Source organism: Suricata suricatta, chromosome 9 (assembly GCF_006229205.1).
Source record: "Suricata suricatta isolate VVHF042 chromosome 9, meerkat_22Aug2017_6uvM2_HiC, whole genome shotgun sequence".
NCBI lineage: Eukaryota > Metazoa > Chordata > Mammalia > Carnivora > Herpestidae > Suricata > Suricata suricatta.
In genome coordinates this window covers 77,767,775-77,791,874 of record NC_043708.1, presented here as the reverse complement: position 1 = coordinate 77,791,874, position 24,100 = coordinate 77,767,775, and the positions used below count along the sequence as shown (strand labels likewise).

Below are 24,100 nucleotides of genomic sequence, written 5' to 3'. Positions count from 1 at the left end.
TTCCACTTCCATTCAAATGATAGATGTTTTTTCATCACTTCATTTTCAATCTATATGTGTCTTTAGGTCTGAAATGAATCTCTTGTTAGCAGCATATAGATGGGTCTTGCTTTTTTATCCATTCTGTCACCTTTTGTCTTTTGATTGGAGGATTTAGTCCATTTACATTCAAATTAATTATTGATAGGTATGTACTTACTGGTATTTTGTTTCTTGTTTCATGGTTGTTTTTGTTTTTCTTTACTTCTCTTGCTCTCTTCCCTTGCAGTCTTTCTTTAGTGATATACTTAGGTTCCTTTCTCTTCATGTTTTGCTTGTCTATTATCAGTTTATTGACTTGTGGTTACCATTAGATTTATATATAATATCTTGTGCATATATTCCATACTAAGTTGACATTTCTTAAGTCTGGACTTATTCTCAAAACACTAAATTTTCATTCCTCCAACGCCGCCCCCCCCATGTTTAGGTATATAATATCATACTTCATATCCTTTTATTTTGTTAATTTATTGACTGATTTTTATTCATATACTTATTTTTACTGCTTTTATGTTTATTACTTTCCTTACTCCTACTTAGGGTCTTTTTTTCTACTCACAGAGTCCCCTTTATCATTTACTATATGACTAGCTTAGTAGTCATGAATTTCTTTAACTTTTGTTTCTCTGGAAAGCTCTTTAGCTGCCCTTCTGTTCTGAGTGATAGCCTTGCTAGGTGGACTATTCTTGGTTGCAGGTTTTTTTCTGTCAGCATTTTTAATATATCTTGCTACTCCTTTCTGGCCTGTTAAGTTTCTGATAAAAAATGAGCTAATAGCCTTATGGGATTTCCCTTGTATGTAACTGTTTTCCTTTCTCTTGCTACTTCTAAAATTCTCACTTTAGAGGCACCTGGGTGGCTCAATTGGCTAAGTGTCTGACTTGTGATATTGGTTCAGATCATGATCTTGCAGCCATGGGATTGAGCCCTGTGCTGGGTGTGGAAGCCCCTTAGAATTTTCTTTTTCCCTCTCTCTCTCTCTGCCCCTTTTCTGCTTAATCATGTGCTCTCTTTCAAAATGTATGAATAAACATAAAATAAAATTCTCATATTATCACTACTTTTTGCCATGTTACTTACTATGTGTCTTGGTATGGGCCTCCTTGGGTTCATTTTCTTGGGGGCCATCTGTCACCTCTGGATCTAGATTTCTGTTTCCTTCTCCAGATTAAGGAAGCTTTTAGCGATTATTTATTCAAATAAATTTTCTGCTTCCTTTTCTCTTGCTTCTCCTTCTGGGATCCCTATAATGTGTTTATAATGTTCCACTTGGCTCTTTTCCATTACCCTGCCCTTCAGGTCATTGATCCATTCTTCTGCTTTCTATAGTCCACTATTATTCCCTCTGGTATATTTTTAATTTTAGCTATTGAGTTCCTCATCTCTTATTGGCTCTTTTTTCTTTGCTGACAGTCCCACAAAGGACTTACACTCTTTTTTCAAGTCCAGTGAGTATCTTTATGACTATTACTTTAAGTTCTCTATCAGACATATTAATCGCTTCCATTTCATTTAGATCTCTTGCTGGGATTTTGTCCTGTTTTTTCGTTTGAGACATATTAATCTGTCTCTTCATTTTATCTAACCCTGTATCTATTTCCATGTGCTAGGAAAGTTACCTACATGTCCTGCTTTTGAAAGTAGTTGCCTGATGAAGAAGTCCTGTGGCACCCTGCAGTGCAGTGTCCCTGTCCACCAGAACATGGCACTTCAGGGATATCTCCAGTATGTTGCATGTGTCCTGCTATTATGGCTTAGCTGCATTTTCCTTCAGCACAATTGTCTGCCATGGCTCCCTTTGCCTGTTGTGGGCAAGGTTGGTCTCTATGTCATTAATGGGCCAATTTGGGGCCACCATGGGTTTCACTTGTGTCAGAAGAGGCTTTTGCCAGAGCTGCCATTGCACCAAACTGCAGGGCACTATCCTGCATTATCCCCTGGGAGTCTTTCATTAATGGTTGGGGCCTGTGGTCAAACTAGATGTCTGACCCAGCCCTCTGCCAGGGCTGCAGGTGAACTTGAATGTGTGGTAATCTTCCCTTCTCCGTGGGGAAGAGTCCCTTTGGATTGGTGCTGGCCCCTTTTGGGGCTTCTTGAATCATGTCATGCTTGTGGCACCATTTGGGTGTACTCATGGTCAGTCAAGGATGGAGGGGGTGAATCCACAGGAGAACATGGATTGTGGTACACTGTTAGCAAGTGAGATGGAGAGCAACCACACTGTGCTGGTTCCTACAGGTGTGCATATATCTAAGCTGAGAGTTAGGGGAGAGAAATGCCATCTACTAGCTCTTCTGTTGTTGGAGAAGCCTCCCAAAGATCCCTGCCCCTCCAGCACACATTCTGAGATAAGCAAATAAATCTCTTTCCCATATACCAGGCATTTTTCAAACAACTGCTTCTATCTTACATCTCAGCAGGCTGTTTGTTGTGCTGTTTCCTTAAAGGCAGCTACTCCATTTCCTCTGGTTCTTTCAGAGCAAAGCCACTGATTTTTAAAGGTCCGGGTAGTTAAGCCCCACTGATTCTGAGAACTTAAGAAACTAAGCCCCTCTGTTTTTCAAAACCAAATATTGTAGGGGTTCATCTTCCATGTGTGAGCTCCCCAGACCTGAGGTGCCTGGCATGTGGTCTTTTCTAGGCTTGCAGTGGCCTTCCCTCCCTCACACAATCTCACAGGCTGGCTTAGTTCCTGCCTGCATCTCTTCCCTTCCTACTGTTTTTGATGTGGCCTTGTCTCCATGTTAGTTGTGGAGAGTCTGTTTTGCACTCTTCAGGTCATTTTTGAAATTATTTACACTGATGTGGCTATTATCTAGTTGTATGTGTGGGAGTTTAGGATCCTTCTACTCTGTCATCTTCCCTGGAAGTCACTAAGATATGGTTTTAAGTGTGGTTTTCTGATTGATCTTCTTATGCTGGGACTTGACCCACTGACATTGACCATTGTGACTGTGCACTGTCCCCTAGTCACGAGTGTACTTGCAGTCCTTAACGAGAAGCTCTTTTGTCCATATGACAAATATCAATCCTAGAAACCAACAGTGGAGACATCTTGGCTGGTTATACACATATGAAGTTTTTATAGAAGATTTTCAGAACTCTAGATTAGGAACACTTCAGTAAATTCATTCAGGTTCTTACCTTAATTTGTTGAGGTACCTTAAAAATTATTTTTCAGTCTCCATTTACCTAACTCTGAAATGAGAGTAGTTATATTGGTCATATATTTGCAAATACTCTTGCAAGAACTAACAAGACCATAAAACACACACTCATAGATTCATTTTTGTTGATCTTACATGCATATGTAAATTTCATAAATCATTGTGACAAAATAATTACACATGCACATAGTTTTTGATTTCTTTTATTTTTTTGAGTTTTTACTTATTTATTTTGAGAGACAGCATGAGTGGGGAGGGACAAAGAGAGGGAGAGAGAATCCCAATAGGCTCTGCACTGCCAGAGATCATGACCTGAGCCAAAATCAAAAGTCGGACACTTAACCAGCTTAGCCACTTAGGCACCCCAACACATAGTTTTTTAAATGGTATTTAGAAATCAAGTGATTCGAGGTAAAAATTCTGATCTTTTCACAGTGGGTAAGTGTCTCTGGTTTAAAAGTTTTTGTTTAATTCAGAGTGAAATGGAATCCCTAAAGAGAATTATTAGATTTCTTTTTTTTAAAGAAATATTTCAAAGCTAGCCATATAGCAATCATAAGTAAAGGAACATCTTGAATCCCTCAGATTTATGCGCAGCAACAAAGCAACAGGATGAGATTGTATCCAGGTAACCTTTGCATGACGCCTTCTCTTCTGTACTGACCATCATTAGGACCATCCGAGCATCTGGTGTAAGAAATGTGGGAAAGCACAACAGAACTCTAATAGTCATAAAATATTAGCAATAAAAAGTGAACATGTATACATATCTTAAAAAACAATAAAATACAATATGAAAAGACTAATACACATCATTATGCAGTAAGCTTGAAAACTAAGATGATGTAGATAAATTCATATGAGATTATAACTAACCAAAGCTGACTCAGAAAGGAGTAGATCTGAATTATTGCATAACAATTATTAAAGAAATTTAATCAGTAATTAAGACTATTTTTTAAAAGAATGTTAATATTATAGAGTAAACTGATGCAAAAATTTTAAAAGCAGATAATTTAAATTATATATCAATTTACCTAGAGCATAAAAATGAGGAAGGCCTCCCTAATCTTAATTCATTTTATGAAGCCAATATACTCTGGTTACCAAGTATAGGCAAAGATGACAAACCTAAGGGAAAAAGATAAAAAAAGGGAAATGACTGGCCATTCTTTTGTATCCATAGAAATTAAAAAGTCTAAGTAAAGTATTATTAATCTAAACCTAGCTATGTACAATATAAAATCACAGTCAATTTGAATATAATCCAGAAACAACAATAGTGTTTAATATTAGAAAAACTACAAATGAAATTTCCCATGTAACAGAGTAAAAGGGGGGGAGTTACCATTTTATTAAATATAAAAACATCACTTGGGGGTGCCTGGCTGGCTCAGTCAGAATAGCAGGTGACTCTTGATCTTGGGGTCGTGAGTTTGAGCCCAGTGTTGGGTAAACAGATTACTCAAATAAATAAACAACAAACAGAGGCACCTGGGTGGCTCAGTTGCTTAGCATCTGGCTTCGGCTCAGGTCATGATCTCAGAATTTGTGGGTTCAAGCCCCACGTCAGGCTCTGTGCTGACAGCTAGCTCAGAGCCTGGAGGCTGCTTCAGATTCTGTGTCTCTCTCTCTCTCTCACCCTCCCCTGCTCACACTGTCTCTCTCTGTCTCTCAAAAATAAATAAAGAACATTAAAAATTTTTTTTAAAAATAAACAACAAAAAAAATCATTTAATTTGTGCTTATTTAACAAAATTTTAACAGTCATTTATTTAAAGCAAAAAAAAAAAAAACCACCTAAAAGACTAGGTATGGGAGATGAGAAACTTCCTTAATCTCATGAAGATTATCGATTCTCTATAGTTCACAGCATTCTTAATGGAGAAATGCTAGAAACACTTGTTTAAATTATGAATGAGATCATGATGTCCACTATTTAAGAATGCTTCTTTTAAACATTGTCCTGTGCTAGATCTAGTGCTAGAAAATGCAAGAAGATCAAAAGAAAAAGAAAAAAGTGTAAGAGGAGGAAATGAGAAGGGAGGGAGGAGGAGAGAAAGGGAAAGAAAAGAAAGAATTGAAGTTAGAGGAATGGAAAGGAAGAAATAAAAATGTCATCTTCTGAAGACTATATCATTATCTACACTGAAGGCACAAACAATTTATAGACAAGTGATATTATGAGAGATGGACTGAAGACCACTAGGGAAGCAATTGTGTTGGGATGAAAGTTATCCTAACAGTGAAAATGAAAATGGATTCTTACCTCACTTCTACACATGAAAATCAATTCCCTGTTGTTTAAAGAATTAAGTATAAAATAAAAAACAATCAAATTTATTCAGTAATTCTAGAGAAAAACATTTTATAACTTTAGGATATGAAAGAAACTCTTATGCCAGACACAAAAAGCACAAGTTATAAAAGAAAACATTGATAGATATGATAAAGTTTAAAACTTCTGTTCATCAAGAAACATCCCAAATAAAATGGAAAAACAAGCCACAATTTGGAAGAAGACATTTCCAATATAGAGCTCATAAAATCAGTAATAAGGCAAAAAACAAAAACAAAAAAAAAACCCCTAAAAAACAGCTCCATAGAAAAATGGGGCATCTACATTCACAAGTATTTCACACAAGAGGAAATATGAGTAAAGAATAAACATATAAGACGCTCAGCCTCATTAGTGATTCAGAATATGCATGTTGTAAACTATAGTGAGATCTCCTTTTACACTCATCAGATTGGAAAGAGGGAGAAGAAAGAGGAGGTAGGGGAAGAGGGAAAGGAAGAGGAGGAAGAGCGGGAAGAAGGAGGAGGAGGAAGGGGAAGAAGAGGAGGTGGAAATTTCCCACATAATAGAGTAAAAGGGGGAAAAAGGAGGACGAAGATGATGACAAAATTTGCCAAATGTTAGAAAGGATGTGGATCAACAGGCTACTTTATATACAACCAGCAAGAGTGTAAATTAAAACAATCACTGGAAAATGATTATATTATCTTGGAATGTTGAACATTTGAATACCAAAAAAACCTGACATTTCATTCCTAGGTTTGTCCTCTAAAGCTAGAACATTCTTTGCACATAAACATCAAGAGAAACGTACCAGAATAGTTACAGAACTCTTTACGATAGCAACAACAATAAATATGGTAACAACTCAAAAAAGAAAAGGTATATAAATTGTGTTAGTATTTACAATGGAATATCAAGCATAAATAAAAAGGAAAAAACTTGCTACACACACAAATATTAATTTTAAAAATGTAATATTGAATGCAAAAAGGATCCAGAAAGGCTACATTGAGTATAATACCATTTTTTTAAAACTATTTTTTAACGTTTTTTTAAAATTTATTTTTGAGAGCGAAAGCAGGGGAGGGTCAGAAAGAGAGAGGGAGATATAGAATCTGAAGCAGGCTCCAGGCTCTGAGCTAGCTGTCAGCACAGAGCCCGATGTGGGGCTCGAACCCACCAACAGTAGGATCATGGCCTGAGCCAAAGCCGGACGCTCAACTGACTGAGCCACCCAGGTGCCCCAATACCATTTTTTTTAAAAAGGCAAAATTAAACAGTATATTGCTTAAGAATATATATATTATATATTATGTATATTATGTATATTTAATATATTAATATAAATTAGATTATATATTTATATATTATATTTTTTATTTATATACATAAAATACAAGTTATTAGTTTGTAAAGAAAGGTTAAGATCATATATATTAATACATATTAACAATATAGGCTATATTGTTATATATGGCTCACATAGTTTATAGTGTATATATACATTGTTCAGGAGTATACATATAAAAAACTATTTGTAAAAATTCACAATGGCAGTAACCCCTGCAAGAAAAAGTAGAAAGATGAAAAAGAAAGCAACACATGGGTGTATTCAGTGCTTTCCCTTTCTTAAGCTAGGTGGCTAGTTCACAAATATTCCTTCTATTATTATACTTTGCAATAGCCAAATATGTTACATATATGCTTTTGCATGTAATAAATATTTTACTATACATAAAAGTAAGAAGATAATAAGTGGCCATTCTTTAAAATAGAGTAATGTCAGGCAGAGAAGGACAGATACCATATGTTTGCACTCATAGGTCTAACAGAAAAATAGGAGAAACCTAATGGAGGACCAGGGGGAGGGGAAGAGGGAAAGAGAGTTGGGGAGAGAGAGGGATGCAAAACCTGAGAGACTATTGAATACTGAAAATGAACTGAGGGTTGAAGGGGGAGGGGGAGGGGGAAAAGAGGTGGTGGTGATGGAGGAGGGCACTTGTGGGGAAGAGCACTGAGTGTTGTATGGAAACCAATTTGACAATAAACTATTTAAAAATAAATAAATAAATAAATAAATAAAAATAAAATAGAGTAAGGTTATGGCTAAGAGAAGGGAATAACAGAAAAAAGAGAATATTAGAAAGCCAATGCCAGAAATCCTTGGGTCAGTGAAGGAGAAAGTGAAGCCAGCTGAAAGTGAGAGGGTTGAGATTAAGTAGGGGCTTCTGAGTGGTTTGTAGAGAAAGGAGAAAAAGAGGAAAGGAAAGAAAAAGGAAGGAAAGAAAAAGAAAAAGGGATGGAGGATTAGAGGAGGGAGTTCCTGTCCAAGGAAGGAGTAACCACAGAAAATGGAAGAGTAACTTTAGCTTCGGGAGGCCAACTGAAGTCCAGAACATAAATATGAAGTGTATGTATTCAAGACTTCTTCCCTCAAAAGTTGACTGTTCAGTCAGAGGAACAGAAATGATTAATGATTAAGAAAAGATTGTCATAGAGGTTGTGAATAAAAGTTCAAAAAAATGGGGTGCCTGGCCAGCTCAGTTGGGAAAGCATGGGACTCTTGATCTTGGGGTTATGAGTTCAAGCTCCATATTGTATGTGGAGATCACTTGAAAATAAATAAACTTTTTTCAAAAGTTACAAAAGCAAGGGAACCTTTGGACATTGACTTACATACATTCATTTCCTTCAGTCTAGGTTCAGGAATCCATTCTGAGAAAATAATCCTGAGTTTTGAAAAATCTTTATGCCCAAAAATGCTCATTACAGAATTGTATGTAAAAATGAAAAAATAAATTAGTATCCAATAATGTAATGGAAAAGTGAATTATGATACTTTATATAATACATGTAAATTATTTATGATACATGGATGGTCATAAATAATTTACATGCTTAACTAGAATGCACATTTTATACAAAGTACAATTACAACAACAAAGGCTCTATGCATAGAAAAATGCAAAGAAATACATTCAAAAGTTGACAGCAAATGTTTTTAGGTACTTTGTGGGTTATTTTTTTCATTTATTTATTTTTCCACATTGTCAAATTATCTTGAATGAGTATCCATTACTTTGAAAACAGAAAATGAATTTAAAAGGTACATTTCTTAATGTTTAAACTGGATAAGTCAAGACGTGACTAATAGATTGGCAGAAAATGATCAAGAAACTAGAAGTCATAGGGTCATAATGAGGACAGAATAATTTGTTTTTAGAGAGGATAAGAGGCTAAGAAAGTGGTAGATTAAAAACAAAACAAAACCTTCTAGATCTGAGATCTTGAAAATAATTTTAAGTTCCAAGTGTAGCTGTAGTTGTGGATGACTAAAATGGAGACATGTGTGTATGTGCATGCACGTGTACACACACACACACACAATGTCACTAGGAATGGATTTTGATGTGGGGTGAAAAAGAGTGAACCAAGTGAGCATGTCAGGGTCAGTGGACAAGAGCAACTTGAATGAGAATAAGCCAGAGTTCTATAACTTTTCAGTTTGGACTTCAAAACAGAGGCACAAATATTGTAAAGTACCATTGTAAAGTAAATTATATATTTGGGCTCCATATTTTGCAGTTACCATGCAAATGCAAATGACCATCACAAATTCATTTTGTGATGAGTATGTAGAAATAACCTGTTTAAGTTGTGTTATATTTATTAGTAGGTACAGTTGTATATTGATGCATCCTGGGTTCAGAAATAAATGGCCCTACTTTTATGTTTTTTCTCCTTGCATAGGTTCCAACTCATTTTTCAGAGTATATGTTTATATCTCAAATAAGCCTGGTCTCACTCATTATATAAATAAGGCCTCGTTGGTAAAGCACATTTAGCGATCTGCTTTGAAGGTAACATTTTCCAAGGAGTCTGTGTAAAATAGTTTAAATGTATCCCACTTTTCCTGTCATACACTCTTGTCACAGAGAGAAACAGTATTTAAATTTTTCTAAGTTTCCACATATACCTCCACCAACCTCCACAGCAAAGTGTAATACATTACTACATGTGTACTTTTAAAAAATTTTACTACTAATATTTATATTAGTAAAGAGCTAAATATTAATAAATTGATATCAATAATTTTGAAGGATCTAGAAGGCTGGAATATAATTGGATTGAGACAGACTTCTCTTTGCTATGACTCCGTTCAGACACAGGAAAGCATCTTCTGTCAATGCTCGCTTACCACACAGCCTCTTTGAGACTCCCAGAGAAGCCCGGCCACATTTCTACCTCTGTTCATACCAAAATCTATTGATACACCTACCTCTGTGTCATTCTGTGAAACCACTGAAGCAGAGAATATATTTATTTTTTACATGTTAGCACCCATAAGAACTTCTGCAGAATATCACAAGCTCAATGAATATTTGTTTGAATGATTGGATGAAAATAGGAATTCATGATTGAATGAGTTCCATCATGTTGTTAGTATTATCAAACTGCAGAATTTGCATAGGCCAGAATTCGTTGATCAGGTTCTACAGGAGTCCATAGCACAGTACTATATTCTAAAGAATTATAAAGTTCTTATTTAACCTGCACTGCTAATCCAAAAGTCAGCCTTTGTTTGAAAAGTAATTCTGGTATATCCTGTATGCCTTAGAAACATTATGAATGCCTCCTGGTAAAACTTCCAATTGTGTGTTCATAAATTTGGTTTTAACCTGTCAGGCATACACTGCTCCTCCTGTATCATACGTATTCTATTCTTAGTGAAATCACTGGATTCCAAATCGCAACAGCATGTTTTATTTCAGGAGTAATTTAACAGAGACAAATCCAGTGCTCTACGGAAAGATACTTATTATCTCCTGCACCTTTGCCTCTCACTCATCTGGTCCTTTTTCCAACACTGATGACAAGAGAATTTCCTCACGCCCCTGTCTGTTTTGCTCCATAAGCTGCTGTAGAAAGAGCAGTAAACTGAGAACTGCTAGTCCGGAGACTTGCTCCAGGGTTGTTTCTCTCACGAGTTAATTAGACTTTGAATTTGTACCTTAACCTGCTTTGGGCCTCCATTTCCTCATATATAAAATGAGGGGGCTGCAACAGATGATACTTATAAAAAAATAACTCAATGTTTTATTAAGCTTTTACCATATACAAGAAACTATGCTTTGTGCTTTATATATGTTATCTCATTTAATTTTAATCCTCCAAATCGAGGAATTTGAGGAGTGCTTCATAAAGGGACTATATTAAAAAGGTGTGAGCAGGGTGTTAAGAAACCACAAGGGATGGTGCAGTGCCCAAGGCTAGTTACTTAGAGGGGAGTGACTACCTGAACCCAGAGAGAGAGCTCTGTGGAGAAGGCTGCTTGAGCTACGGCTGGGTTGCAGCCAGCCCACAGGGACCCTGGAATCTACACGCAGACCTCACTCTACCCATTTGGGCCAAACCCAGCAGGAATCAAGGGTTGAGGTGGCCTTCTCCAACTGTCCATACCTCACTTTAGGACCACAGAATGTTGGAGAAAGTGAAGAATGGATCTGGAGGGACCAGCAAAAGATATCCAGTAATATTTAGTATAGTTATTCTGATTTATACATGAGATTACCGAGGGTCAAAGAGGTTAGTGACTAACGTAAAGGTACACAATTGACATAGGACAAAACCAGGATTCAACCCCTTTCCTGTCAGACTCCGGAGCCTGGGCTCCTTAGTACTCCTCAGCCTGGGACCCCCACTTTATATACCTCCAGGACTAGAAACAGCTGCAGAAATGATCTAATTCAACCATCTCCCTTAGAGATACTTGAAAGAGATGTCTTCCCATTTAGGATTTGAGCACTCCAGAGACCTCAGCCACCTTTGAAAAGCGAGTGGTCTGTGTAGTCCTCCTTCCTGTTCTTATGCTTACATTTATATTCTGACATGTGATTTTGATTCAGAACCCTGAGTGTAGGATAAAGTTGTAGGACAAAGAAAATGGCCTTCTTCATTATATATATAAAAAATTTATTTCTTCTGGCATACTGTCAATATTAAACATAATTAAAGGATTTTCCTTTTGGGGCACCTGGGTGGCTCAGTTGGTTAAGCGTCCAACCAGTGATTTCTGCTCAGGTCATCATCTCACGTTTCGTGAGTTCCAGCCCTGCATCAGATTCTATGCTGACAATTCAGAGCCTGCTTGGAATGCTCTCTCTCTCCCTGCCTCTCTGCCCCTCCCTTGCTCATGTTCTCTCTCTGTCTTTCAAAAATTAATAAATAAATAAACATAAAAAAGGGAGTAATTGTGTGATTGGTGGGGAGTGGGGAGTACACTGATGGTTGGATTTTCCTATTTCTCATGCTAGAATTAGAACAAAGTCCAAGGTTATGCAAAGTGTTCCAGGAGACTAGAAAAAGTGAGCAGAATGGAAGATGTTTAAATGAAGTAAAATAAAAAACTAGTATTAAGCATATTCTTCAATATCCCTGTGAGGGCTCTTAAGAAAAAGAAAGGGGGCACCTGGGTGCGTCAGCTGGTTAAGCATCTGACTTTGGCTCAGGTCATGATCTCGTGGTCCATGTGTTCAAGCCCCACGTCGGGCTCTGGGCTGGTAGCTCAGAGCCTGGAGCCTGCTTCAGATTCTGTGTCTCCCTCTCTCTCTGCCCCTCCCCTACTAGCACTCTGTCTCTGTCTCTCAAAAATAAATATTTTAAAGAAATTTTTTTGAGAAGAAAAAAAAGGGAAATTCTCATACAATAAATAATCAGAGATTGTTAATTACTTCTTGCATGAAAATTAAATTTGCTTAAAGGAGCAGCACCTGGGTAGTTCAGTCAGTTAAGTATCCAACTCTTGGTTTTGGCTTAGGCAATGATCTGACAGTTCCTGGGTTCAAGCCCTGCATCTGTGCTCTTGGCAGGATCCTGCTTGGGATTCTCTTTCACTCTCTTTCTCTCTCTGTCCTTCCCCTGCTTGCTCTCTCTCAAAATAAATAAGTAAACTTAAAAAAGTGTTTTTGCTTAAGAGGGAAGACCATAGTAATTATCTGAGGTCAGGGGGTGCATCCCCCAATCTGTCTACTCCCTTGTCAAATAGAAATAAAAGTCCCTCTCAGAACTCTTAGTAATGGGGAACTACACAAGCATTTCCTGACCTACAAACAGGTTATGGTCCCAGAAGTCAGTAATTGAGTCATTGGGCCTATGAAACAAATATTCTAAAAGCCAGGCTGTTATGAAGCATGACTCAGGGCGTGACGAGTCCTCAACACCCATTTAAACACAGAATCTAATTCAACTATCAGTGCAACTGTACTTCCTGGTATGAAGCAAGAAGGGAAGTGAACTACTGGGAACTTGGCGTGGCCGCATGCCTGGTCAAGTCCTGTAGCTGGCCTGTTCTCACTGTCTCTTAGAGGTCAGAACTCTAGCACCTTGAGCCCAAGGCAGGAGTGGAAGCTTCAGTTTCTCACAGCCTGGAGTGCTAGATTGGTCACCTGTCTCCTACTAACTGGGCTTGAGAAAGCTCTTGTGAGTAAACAGTGTTTTGGCCTGGACACGCCTCACCTTGAACTCAAATGTCTTTTTCTTTTCTTCCTATTTTTTTTTTTTTACACCAGAGTAGGTGATCTATCCTTTATTCCACTTTTAAAGTAAGAATAGGTAACATTTTTGTTTTGATCACTTGACAAACTTCACAATTTTAGTAGACTGCCCACAAGTCATAAGGTGCTGTGAGTTAAGAAAAAGTGTTATGAGTTCGTTACCTTTTCAAAGGCTATGACCATGACCTTGAGAGAACACTCTCAGGAGAAAAAGTTCAGTTTGGATCTGTTTTAACTAGCTGATTAGTGCTAAGAAATCCCAACAAAACAAAACAAAAAAAACCTGGTTGTGGGCATCTTTTCCAAGAAAAGTGATTTTCCTGCCACTTGAACCCTAGCTGTGCAGGTTTTTGGACTGTTAAATAATCAGCAGCAGCTTCACCAGGACCTGGTCGTAAGTGAAAATCAGGTTAGGACAGAATGAGGGGAAAGATTCCAGTGAGTCATCCTGAACTGGTGCTATGAGATCCTTCTTTTCAAACAAATCCTATGCGTGGAAAAGTCAACTTCTACTTTATTAGAGATTGGGAGGTGAACCAGGCTCGTGGAAGGCCTTCCAAAGATAAAGAACTGTGAACTTACTCTAAATTCTCCTTTAAGTTAACTTTGATTTAGTAAATTTCCTGGTAGTTTCCCCAGACTGGGGAACTCGGAATAGGGGTAAAGTGGCATTTAATAAACATATCTTTTAGGATAAATGGGTGTGGGGGGGAGGGGGAGAAGGAAGAAGATAAGAGGAGAGGGAGGAAAAATGAGGGAAAGAAAAGAAAAGAAAGGAAGTTAAAGAAAGAGAGCATTCTTCCAGTTGATTTCATTTCCACACGAATTCCACCCACTCTGAGCTTCTGTTGTTGCTTTGTTTATGCAAAGTTCCCGGGGCTAAGACCGAGTGTAGGGCTGAGAGATCCACGCTGATGAAGGCAAAAATAATTTTTTAAGTGTAAATGAAACACACACGCAACGCACCCCCCCCCCCCCCCCCCCGTTTGGGCCAGGGCAATCCCAGCCTGCGGACTGTGAAATGAAAACAGGCTGAGGAGGGGTAGGTGGGAGGCCCAGCAGCTGCGGGGAGTGACCGGAGGAGCTCTGGTGAATATCAGGTTCGGATTAGTGACAACTCAGAAGTCACGCAGGCGGTTGGGGGAGGGAAGTTTGCCAAGGTCTCTGAACTCCACGGAAGAGAGAGCGGCTTCCCTTGGCGCCAGGCGGAGCTGGGCGTACCCAGAGAGACCTCTGTCCCGGCCCGCGCGCTCACACCCTGCCCAGAGATTGAGTTTGTCAGCGATCATAAAATGGGAATTGATTATTCCAGCCACCATTGATTAGGGAAGAATGCTTACTGCAGCAGCGGGGGAAAGGTTAAGAGGAAATTGACCTTCTTCCTAGGTGACATATAGTCATTAGGTAAATGAGATATTCACACAGGAGTTTTAAAAGGTCATGCTCAATTCTTATTTGTAGCCTGAAGAATCCACCTGGTGCGCGGCTTGGGGCAGAGACCCCGGTCTTCTGGCCGAGTGGACCGACAGGAAGAGAACTCGCAGCCGCGCTGGGCAGGGGCACAGGTGCGGAGTGGGTTATCGTCTTGGGAGGGTCACGCTGGGATTGGTGGGGGCCTTGGGGCCCCGCGCTTTGCACCTCCTGTCTGACCCGTGTGTGTGTCTCTGTGGAGATCTGTCCTCCGCTCTCGGGTCTCCCCGGTTGCTTTCGCCGGTCAGCGAAGGGATGTCGGGCAAAGAGGGACAATTAAAAACCCTTACCCTCCCAGAGCCGGCCAAGTCTCACAGAGGGGAAGTGTGTGTGTGTGTGTGTGTGTGTGTGTGTGTGTGTGTGTGTGTGTGTGTAAGGAGAGTGAGAGATGTATTTATGCACATATTTATCCCTCTAATTATAGGAATTAATCCTCTTACTTATGACTAAAAGGTAACATCGAAGGACGTCCCTTTGATGTGGAAAAGCATCATTTGTGACTCACATTCAGACTGATTAAGGAATAATTATTGTTAAACGCTTTACAAGAGGAGAGTGTTTAATTGAGGGGCATTCGTAATTTTACGGCTTAGCACAAAATTAAACGTAATTAAAAACTCAGAAATTCCAACTGATTTTCCAATTATTTTTATTGTCTGAGCTAATTGTTACACAAGGGTATCACTTCTCCCCAAAGGCATGGGGGGGGGGGGATCAACAATACCTTTCCCCAATCTTCACTGAGAGGATTCAGCGGTCTCCAGGTACCGGCTAGGTAAAGGACCTTCCTCCTGCCCCTCCCCCCCCCCCCCCCCCCCCCCCGTGCGCTCCTCCCTCCCCCACGGTAATTAAGCGTTTCAGCCACTCTCCCCTTTCTCTGAGTTCCTGCAACACCTTGGGATGTGAGAAAGTGATGGCAGTTCTCTTCTGCAGATCATTACAGCAAAAACTGGAAGTATCTGTATAGAAGGTTGATGAATTTCTTGAAGTAACACTTGTCATACATGGCGGAGAGATTAAAAAAACCTAAGTAAACACAACTCTCTGGGGGCGATCCCTCGATGCCGCTGCCTTAGAGTGTGTGGCAGGAGGAAGGCAACACACAGTCACCGGCTGGGAGATGTTTATAAATGCGGCGTGCAGACACCCAGATGCACACAGTAAACTTTCTTTTGCTTTTTTCCCCCATTTTGTTTGTTTGTTTTGAGGAAAGAATGGATATGGAAAAGCTTCTCAGGTGTGTTCTGGATTTTTTTTTTAATGGTAAGATTGACAGCACAAAGCCAAGCTATCTTTGTGTGAGTCACTTAATGTCCAGATAGATTTATTTAAGTACAATACAAGGTTTGTAAAAAGTGCCTCGGTATTATGGAAATGAAAGCGAATCCTTACAGCTCATCCAGAAGTGGCCCTGTCTTTCCTATCAGACTTGGAGGGAATCCTAAAAAATAAAAAATAAAGCATAAACTTAGGCAGAATGTGAATTTACAAATTTCAGCTTACACTGAGTGTGGAGCGATGGAATGTTTGCGTTTTAGTAAGTGTCTTAATTTCTCTGTGATTTTTTAGGATAGAGACTTCAGTGGATTCAAGCTTTCCATTTGGCTTTCCAATCCACTCGCCCCTCCTAAAATAAATGATTGCCTCTGATCTGACGTTCCAGGTGAAAATGGGTAGAATTAAAACTGTCAATTCTGCTTCCAACTTGTGTCTTTCGATCGAGTTCAAAAGCTTTTAAAGGTAGAGTGTGCAGATCATTTATATGTATTATTTCTTTTTCTCCTATCACAGCTTCTAAGTAAAAGAAAACGTATTTATATTTTCAAATTAATTTTGAGATGACTTCAGCCTTCCAGGTAATTTGATGATGGACTTTGACACGCAGGAGGATGTCTGCCGGGCAACAGCCCTGCTTATAGGGATGCGCTAAGGAGGCACACTGAAGTCCGGTTTTTCCATTTTTCTACCTCACTGTTTTATTTGGAGCTGAGATATGGATGTTTAAGCCAGAAGCTTTCCAAATGCTGCAATACTATTTCAGAGAAAAGTCTGGAGTAGGCAGAGTTGGGAAGAAAGGAGGAAGGCTCCCTTTGAAAGTTAGAAATGGTGAAAAAGACATGTAATCCGATGTAGAAAATTGAGTGAAAGAGGCAGTGCACACTTTAGCTTAGGCAAAGATTACTGAGTCCTTTGAAGAAACTGACACAGATTTTCCAGAGATGGGAAGAAAGAGGGAGATGGAATGGGGGTGGGGGAATCCTAGGGTGGGCATTTTATGTAAATGAGTAAATTCAAAATGTAGTACAAATCCAGTATAGTAAAACTGACAGTTCTGACAGTATTGACAACATAAATATATGTTTGAACACTGCACTTTCAGACACTTAACCGATGAAGCAATAAAAAAATTCGACTACAATATTTCAAATAATCGACACTGATGTTTTGATATATCATTTTTATACTCCAAATCGATCTATCACTCTGGGGCTGGTCAATTTTAAATAAAAATGGGCTACAATTATTTGCATCTTAGCTAATGATGACCTCAATTAATTACACCCATACTGTGCTTTCTTCCTTTGGTGTCGGGGGCTGGGGGGGATGCAACTCTTGAGAAACAAAACCTATAATTGTGTCACTTCCCACTTTCTATTCCATTTTTTGAGATTATGGGGAGGAGGCAGAATTTCAGAATTAGGAAGGGTCTCTGATGATCACAGACACTGCAGGCTGAGGTCCCCTCATTTCAGGTAGCCACCGGGGGAAGGAATATGGTTCTCACTTTTACTTTGCAAGGTCAAAACTAAATTTCAGAAAATGCAAGAAAGTTGAGTGAGTCTAAATCTTCCCCAGGCCCCGTATCCTTTCCTCCGTTTTGCGGGAGATTTGCTCAAAGGGAGAAGTGAAAATTTTTCTAAGGTTCAGAGTGTGGTGTGTGCCTGGGAGTGAGGGGGTGGAGAATAAGAATTTTAAAGAGAGCATCTAAAGCATCCAGTCGAAGGTGAATCTCTCCTTTCTCCCCTGTCCCTCTCATTGCCTCCATACCCCGCTGAGGGCTTACAGGGTACTGTTTAAAAACAAATAACACAAACAGACACACACACACACACACACACACACACACACACACACTAAGAAATAAGACAAATCACTTTGAGAAAATAAGGAAGGTGTTGATGAGTACTGCATCCTCAAGCCTGAGTTCCTGCAGTTTCTAAGCATTGGCTTTCTCCTCTCTGCCCGGTAGGCTCACCAGTGAGCACTCTCTCCATCCCACTTTTCTTTCCCACTCCTCTTAAAATTTGGTGTGGTAATGGGGTTGGGGCTGGAAAAGCTAGCTCATATTGAAAAAGAAATTTTGGACAGGCCCAGGATACAAACTCGAGCAGTGCATTTTATGATATAGGGATTCCAAAGGCAGGGAAAAGTGTTGGGGATGGGGGTGGAGAATGAGTGCCCAGTTCTCCTCCGAAGGCCAGGCTCAAGCTGCTATTCCCCACCCCCTCCCTGTGAAGTTTCTTAGTGACCCTTTCTTAAACTCACATTGAGCCTAGGCCTCCTGACCTAAAACTTAGCTGGTCTCCACTAAGTCGGGATTCCTTATTTAAGGAATATCTACGATTCCTTATCTAAGTCTGATTTCTTATCTCTAAACTTCACAAATGCAGTTTTAATCCCCTCCAAAGTACCGCCAGCTGAGATGCTGGGATGCAAGCAACATTTTAAGGGACACTAAGATGCTAATCAAAGACAAAGGTGGCGTGTGACTCACACTGGGTGAAGGTGGGAGCCCTATAAGAGCTCCTGCACCGGGGAGCATCACCTGGTTCTGAAGGTATCAGCCTCTGACTGGGTCTTTCCAAGCCATGTGCACTGGGAGTAGGGGTGAGAGCTAGAAGAGGGTCATTGGGAGGAAAGAAAAAGAACAGGATCAAGATAGTAGACCAAAGAAACTAGAAAAAGAGAAAGAAAGAAGAAGGGAGGAAGGAAGAGAATGCGGGAAAGAGCCAGCGATTGTGAGAGCAAGCGCATGTAGTGTTTGGAGTCCCGCCAGATAGCGCTAGAGGGCTATTTATTGAAATACTTTACTTCTGCGAGATGGTAAAGCAGCTAAAATTGGGAGAAATAAGACATAAGATAGAGTAAAAGGAAAGAAAGCACAATGATTCTACTGTATCTTAGTTAAGAGAATAAATTGTGGGGTACTTTCTTGTTATTAATGGGGGTGTAGGGGAATATGTGGTAGAAAGCCTAAGTGAGGAAAGGACCAAAATCAAACAAGAAAGATCCCCTTCTATCTCTTGATCCCAGCTAGGAAGGGAGTGAGCAAAGTTAACAGGTAAGGAAGGAAGTGTAATCCTTCCTAGTCCAACTTCCAGAGATGCTGGTACGTGGCTGGGAAGGTCAAAAACAGTTCACAGGATGAGCTGAGGTTTATAGAGAAGAGATACTTTTAAAGTAATAAATGGCTGCAAGGGAATGGGGGAGGGAGAAGCAAACACATTATTGGAACCGCCAAATAAAATATATATCAAAAATTCCAACTGTCAGCCAGCAGGTCTGGAGCAGAAGAGAGTCCCTCTGCCTTTGTCCCAGTGAAGCTGGGCTCAAGGCGGCCTCTGCAGGGCTGCAATCAAACTCCCTGAATAACAATTTATAAAGACTTTGGGGAGCTTAGAGAAAGAATTAGACTACAAAAATTCACTGTTGCACTCAGAACCCAAAGCACAGTGAAACAGATGGAGAGAGAAGACCTAGTGACAGAGGTGGAGTCCAGAGGGAGAGTGAGTAAGAATAAAATACTGTGATTCCCCTTTACTTACTCAGGCCAGTAATGAAGGAAAGAAAACTTCTTTCAAATAATACTTCAAAGTATAGATCTTGTTTTATTCTAAAAACTCTCACATCTCACACATCTAACTTCTCATTTAAAATTGCACTTTCCATTTACCTGAAATATTTTTTAATCAAAGTAATAATATCTTTCTTACATACCAGCAAACAGAATCTATACACACACACACACACACACACACACACACACACACACAAATCTGCTTAACCCAAAATACTCCAGTTCAAAACATTAACTAAAGTTACAAATAAGATTAAGGTTGGATTTATTTGCTCCTCTAGCAAGCCGTCAATTATTCTAACTATTGTAGGAAGACAAAAAGGATTTAAACCCAGTGATTTTAATACACAGATTAACACTTCGGACCTCACTGTTCTGAGGAATTTGGAGTTATCTGTGCTGAGGACCTATAACTTTCTAGAAAAAAAAAAAGATGAAACAGGCACACAGGCTTCTTAAGGAAGGTGGGCAGATTCACCTAAAATAGAGTCTAGGTTCGTAAATGCTCATTTCAAATTAAGTACTCTCCATAAAGCTAGTGCCCTTTAAATTGAGTAACTGTAGTGGGACTCAATTATTCTTTTTAAATCTTAAATGTTACCTATAATAGCATTCCATATTGAGACAAAAAAGAAAAGGAAAAATAGAAAAGAAGCAGTTCTCAGAAGTCTTAGGGATGCTTCAATAAGGAAGAAGTGATTAAAAACAGACTAGACTCTTAAATTTGAGAGGCCCCATCCCCCTCTCCCATTCACCCCCACCCGGTCAGGTCTCCTCCCTTTCACCTCTTTTTTTATGCAGTGCCCCACCCCCACTCCAGAGCTAAGTAGCAGATTTGGGATTCTCAAGAAATAGGTTTCAGCATCCATATTTGTTCTGGGGCACTTGTAAAATGCGATTTGTAGAGGGTCTTTAGCCTTCTGATTGTCTTGGAATTGTTTTTACTGAAACAGATCTTTTGCAGTTAATGAGTCCCCACGCAGCTGGACAGCTCCTCTCGGACACTGAGAACTCTAACCCCAAAATGACCCCAATTTGACACCGCAAGATGAAATTTTACCGCCTGTTAAAACCATTTCCAGCCTGGGCAAAAGGAGCTGACTGTTGACGGAGGTGTGTGCCGCCTCCTGCGACCCCCATCTCGCGCCTGTCTCCTGGGCCTGCCCCACCTACTTTTCCTTCACCCCAAATGTGGAAGAACAAATGAGCCTCTCAGGCTGGGTGGGGGTGCAGAGGCTGAGACTGGAGCATCAGCAACCTAATTATCAGGCTAGAAATCACAAAGTGTGTGTACCCCACGGCTTTGGAATGCTTCTATCAGACCGGCAAAATTGAAGGAGGTAGGGAGAGATCAGGAAGTTCTTAAATGCTTTTTAGCTCTGTTAATAAAACATCAGCAAGTTGGCGATTAAAAGTAATAGTCTTCGAATTCATCAGATTGAGCAAGAACGGACACCCTGAATTACCTCCAACTTGATCTTGTGTGTAATCTATTGCCCGGCGATGCTATTTTACACTTACAGTTTCATAAATGAATGCAACTAGGTAAGTGAAATCTCTTTAGTCGCATGAAATTTGGGGTTCTCTTTTTAGGCAATTGGTGAATTTTAAAATGATGCAGACTTTCCTCCATTCGCGCTTTATTTGTAACACTCACATTCTAAACCGAAGTTCTTTGGAGTTAAAGATGATTGTGGTTTTGAGGGGCTTTTCTCCCCTCTGACTCGATCTTAAAATGTCCTATTTCTCTCTCCCTCCTACATCAATCAGATTATCCTTGTAGTTTGCTTTAATGTATGCAATACAATGCAAAAGAAGTTACAAAATATTAGAAAGTAAGGAAGAAAGAAGTTCAGGTTAAAATGACTTCTGCGTTGCCCAAAGGACTAAAGCACAAGAAAATCGAGTTTCATCTTTTTTTCTTTTGTAAAACCCAAGATTATCATGGAATAATCAACCTGTTATTAGTTTACCAACTGTTTGAAAATACAGAAATCATCAATCGCTCTGAAATGTCTTTACTCGGATGCACTGCCACGTATGAAATTTATATATTTCTTAATACTAGTGAAGTGTTTCAAAATAAGGGTTGTGGGGGATGCTAACTCATTACATAGTATCACCATGGGGGAAAAAAGTGGTTTTAAAAAGCAGCATAAGGTAGAAGCCTTCAGTGTTTAAACTCTGCAAAGTAGAGGTTTGTTTCAAATTTGATCTTTACAAACGGAGCGTTTATCAAGGAAATTGAGTTTCTTTTTAAAAAGAAAAGTAACTGACACTTACTATACAGGCTATTTAAAACAACAGTAACTCCACTGGCGACAATACCTATGCAATATTGAAAATACGAACAACTGGAAGAATAAAAACTAAAAGTCACTATGAACTTCTCCGCGGCGCTGCACAAGGAACTCGGAAACCGCAATTTCAAGACCTCTAGCAGAAAACCCTCCGCAGGCGAAGACCAGATTGTTATTTTTCTCTCAGCCTTCCCGCCCCGGCTAAACTGAATTCGCGTGACTGCCGCTTGAAATAAAATTCTGTAAGACAACTATATTTTTTTCTTTTGTGTCTTCTTTCCTTTTCTACTCACCTTTTCTTACATGTCGATGAGCAACTCAGCAACAAATAAGGAGGATGCTTTTAATCTTGGGAGTTCTTCTAGGGAAAAAGAAATGAGAAGGTGGAAGGGGACGGACTCTCTCCACAACTTGCAGATTTCATACCCGCTGGATCATTACAGGCTTGAAGCCTGGCGTAAAAGTGGCTGAAACTCTGGTCTAGACTCTCCTCTCCGCAGCTCCGACCGCCCGGCTGGCCCCCGCTGTGGTCGCCCCAGCAAATAATTTGAGGTCCACAGCCCCGCTCCCTGGCGTCGCACTACCCTCACCTCTGCCAGCCCCACCGCACTACCTTTATATGTGAGGGCCGATTTCCCGCAGACATCATTGTTATGATGGCTCATTTAATCAAACTGTTTAATTGCTCTGGTAATCACTATCATCATCACAGGTGCTCAATCATTCATCATTTTTGGAGGGCTTTATTGACCTCCGGAGCTCATTCCCCAGCCCTATTAAAACGGGGCCAAATTTCTCCGACTTAGCTTGGAGTCTCAGCAGGCTGCGATCTAAGCTCAGTTGAGTATTGCCTGAAAGCTAACAGTGAGGCAGAGAAGATGTAAAGCTCCCCCCTCCCGATCCCATCCGCGCGCCTCTCGCTCGCTTGCTCGCTCGCTCGCTCTCTCACTATTTTTCCCTGTGCTTCCCATCCCCCGGGAAGTCAGGTCAAAATTGAGTGCGGAGAATACGCTACTTTCCACCCTCCAGAATGAATTCAAAGTTGGAGAGGGAGTCGGCTGTTGAGGAACAGTCTGTTTTCGATTCCCTGGGCCAGGGACCAAGAACCCGGCAAGAGCGAGTTGCTGGGTAGAGGGTGCGCTCGGAGCAAGCCGGGCCGGACTGCTCCGCTGGCGGGAGCAGGGGGGCGGAGGGGGCAGCAGCGCACAGAGAGCTGGGTGACCATAACTCCGCCCCCCGTTCGAGGCTCGGAGTGATTGACGCACCGCCACCGTGAAACCCTGGGCGCCGAGGTGAGGCCGGGTGCAGCTCCAGCCAGGGATTGGGTGAGACACCCGCCAGAACTAACTTTCTACACGAACAGTGTAGGATAGTTACCTTCCTCCCCCACCCCCAACACTCCCCCGTTTTCTTTTCCGGAAAGTCACTCGTAGTCGGCCAGTCTTCCCGATCCCGCGAAATTGCACGGTATAATTAACACAACCATTAGCTGGCGATACCGCTCTCTGGCCTCCGCGCCCTGGGCGACCACAACAAAGCTGGGCTGGGAGTACCGGCCAATTCTCCTGAATGGCATCTTATCTTCCTCCCTCCCTCTCTCTCCCGAGCTTCCCAGCTCTAAGTGAGATCCACTTCGGAGGCGCACAGTAGTGGCGCGCGCGTGTGCGCGCGCGCACACACACACACACACACACACACTCTCTCTCTCTCTCTCTCTCTCTCTCTCTCTCCCTCTGGCGACATCAGACAACATCAAACACCCAAACGACTCCTCCCCACTTCCTCCCTCCCAATTCCATTGCGGCCCCCAGAGATTCCAGGGTGGCCCTCGTCCGCACCGCTTGGAGACGGTGCTCTCTGAGTTAAGCTGATCTCTTCTTGTCCTGAAAAAAATAAATGTTGACAACAAGGGTGCTGGATGTGCACCGGGAAGAAAGTACCGCTTAAAAACAACAACAACAAAAACAAACAAAAAACCCTTTAGGCCGGTAGTGTTACGATTTGTACAGCCAGCTGCCCATGGATGTTAGCAGAAAGCCCTCGGGCGCAGTAATCGGCTGGTAGAGGAATAGGGCCCGCGGAATTTAATGGAACAAAAGCAAGATCGCCATTCCAAACGTCCCCAACACGACCCCGTTAGGCTTGAGCCCAGTGTGATGGGAAAATGAACTAGAAGTAAGTTTGGGGGAAAAAAAATTTAGAAGATCTGAAGCTGTACCGTACTTTCCCTGTGGTTTTCTGCAGTTTTCCTCTCTGCGCTCTCCCTGTCCTCTTCATTCTCTCCCTCTTTCCTCGCTCGCGCTCGCCCGTCCGCGTGCGCGCGCCCTCTCTCTCTCTTGCCCGCGCGCGCGCGCGCGCGCACACACACACACACACACACACACACACACACTCCTCTTCCTCCGGCT

General features: G+C 40.8%; 1 protein-coding gene and 2 long non-coding RNA genes across 3 annotated transcripts in view; 2 read left to right on the top strand and 1 right to left on the bottom strand.

The window, feature by feature from the left end:
• Window positions 1–15,752: 15,752 nt before the first annotated feature.
• Window positions 15,753–24,100, bottom strand: part of LOC115301266 — a 9,364-nt gene continuing 1,016 nt past the window's right edge. The window contains exons 2-3 of the long non-coding RNA XR_003913041.1: window positions 21,986–22,053; window positions 15,753–15,975 (exon numbers count right to left, since the gene is read on the bottom strand). This is a non-coding gene — a long non-coding RNA (uncharacterized LOC115301266). The remainder of the gene's footprint in view (window positions 15,976–21,985; window positions 22,054–24,100) is intronic.
• On the top strand, window positions 20,480–21,943 carry LOC115301268. Its single transcript, XR_003913043.1, has 2 exons — window positions 20,480–20,937; window positions 21,683–21,943. It is a non-coding gene; the product is annotated as an uncharacterized LOC115301268 (long non-coding RNA).
• Window positions 22,987–24,100, top strand: part of MEIS2 (Meis homeobox 2) — a 204,307-nt gene continuing 203,193 nt past the window's right edge. The window contains exon 1 of the mRNA XM_029951024.1: window positions 22,987–23,017. The gene's annotated coding sequence lies outside the window, so the exon portion shown is untranslated. The remainder of the gene's footprint in view (window positions 23,018–24,100) is intronic.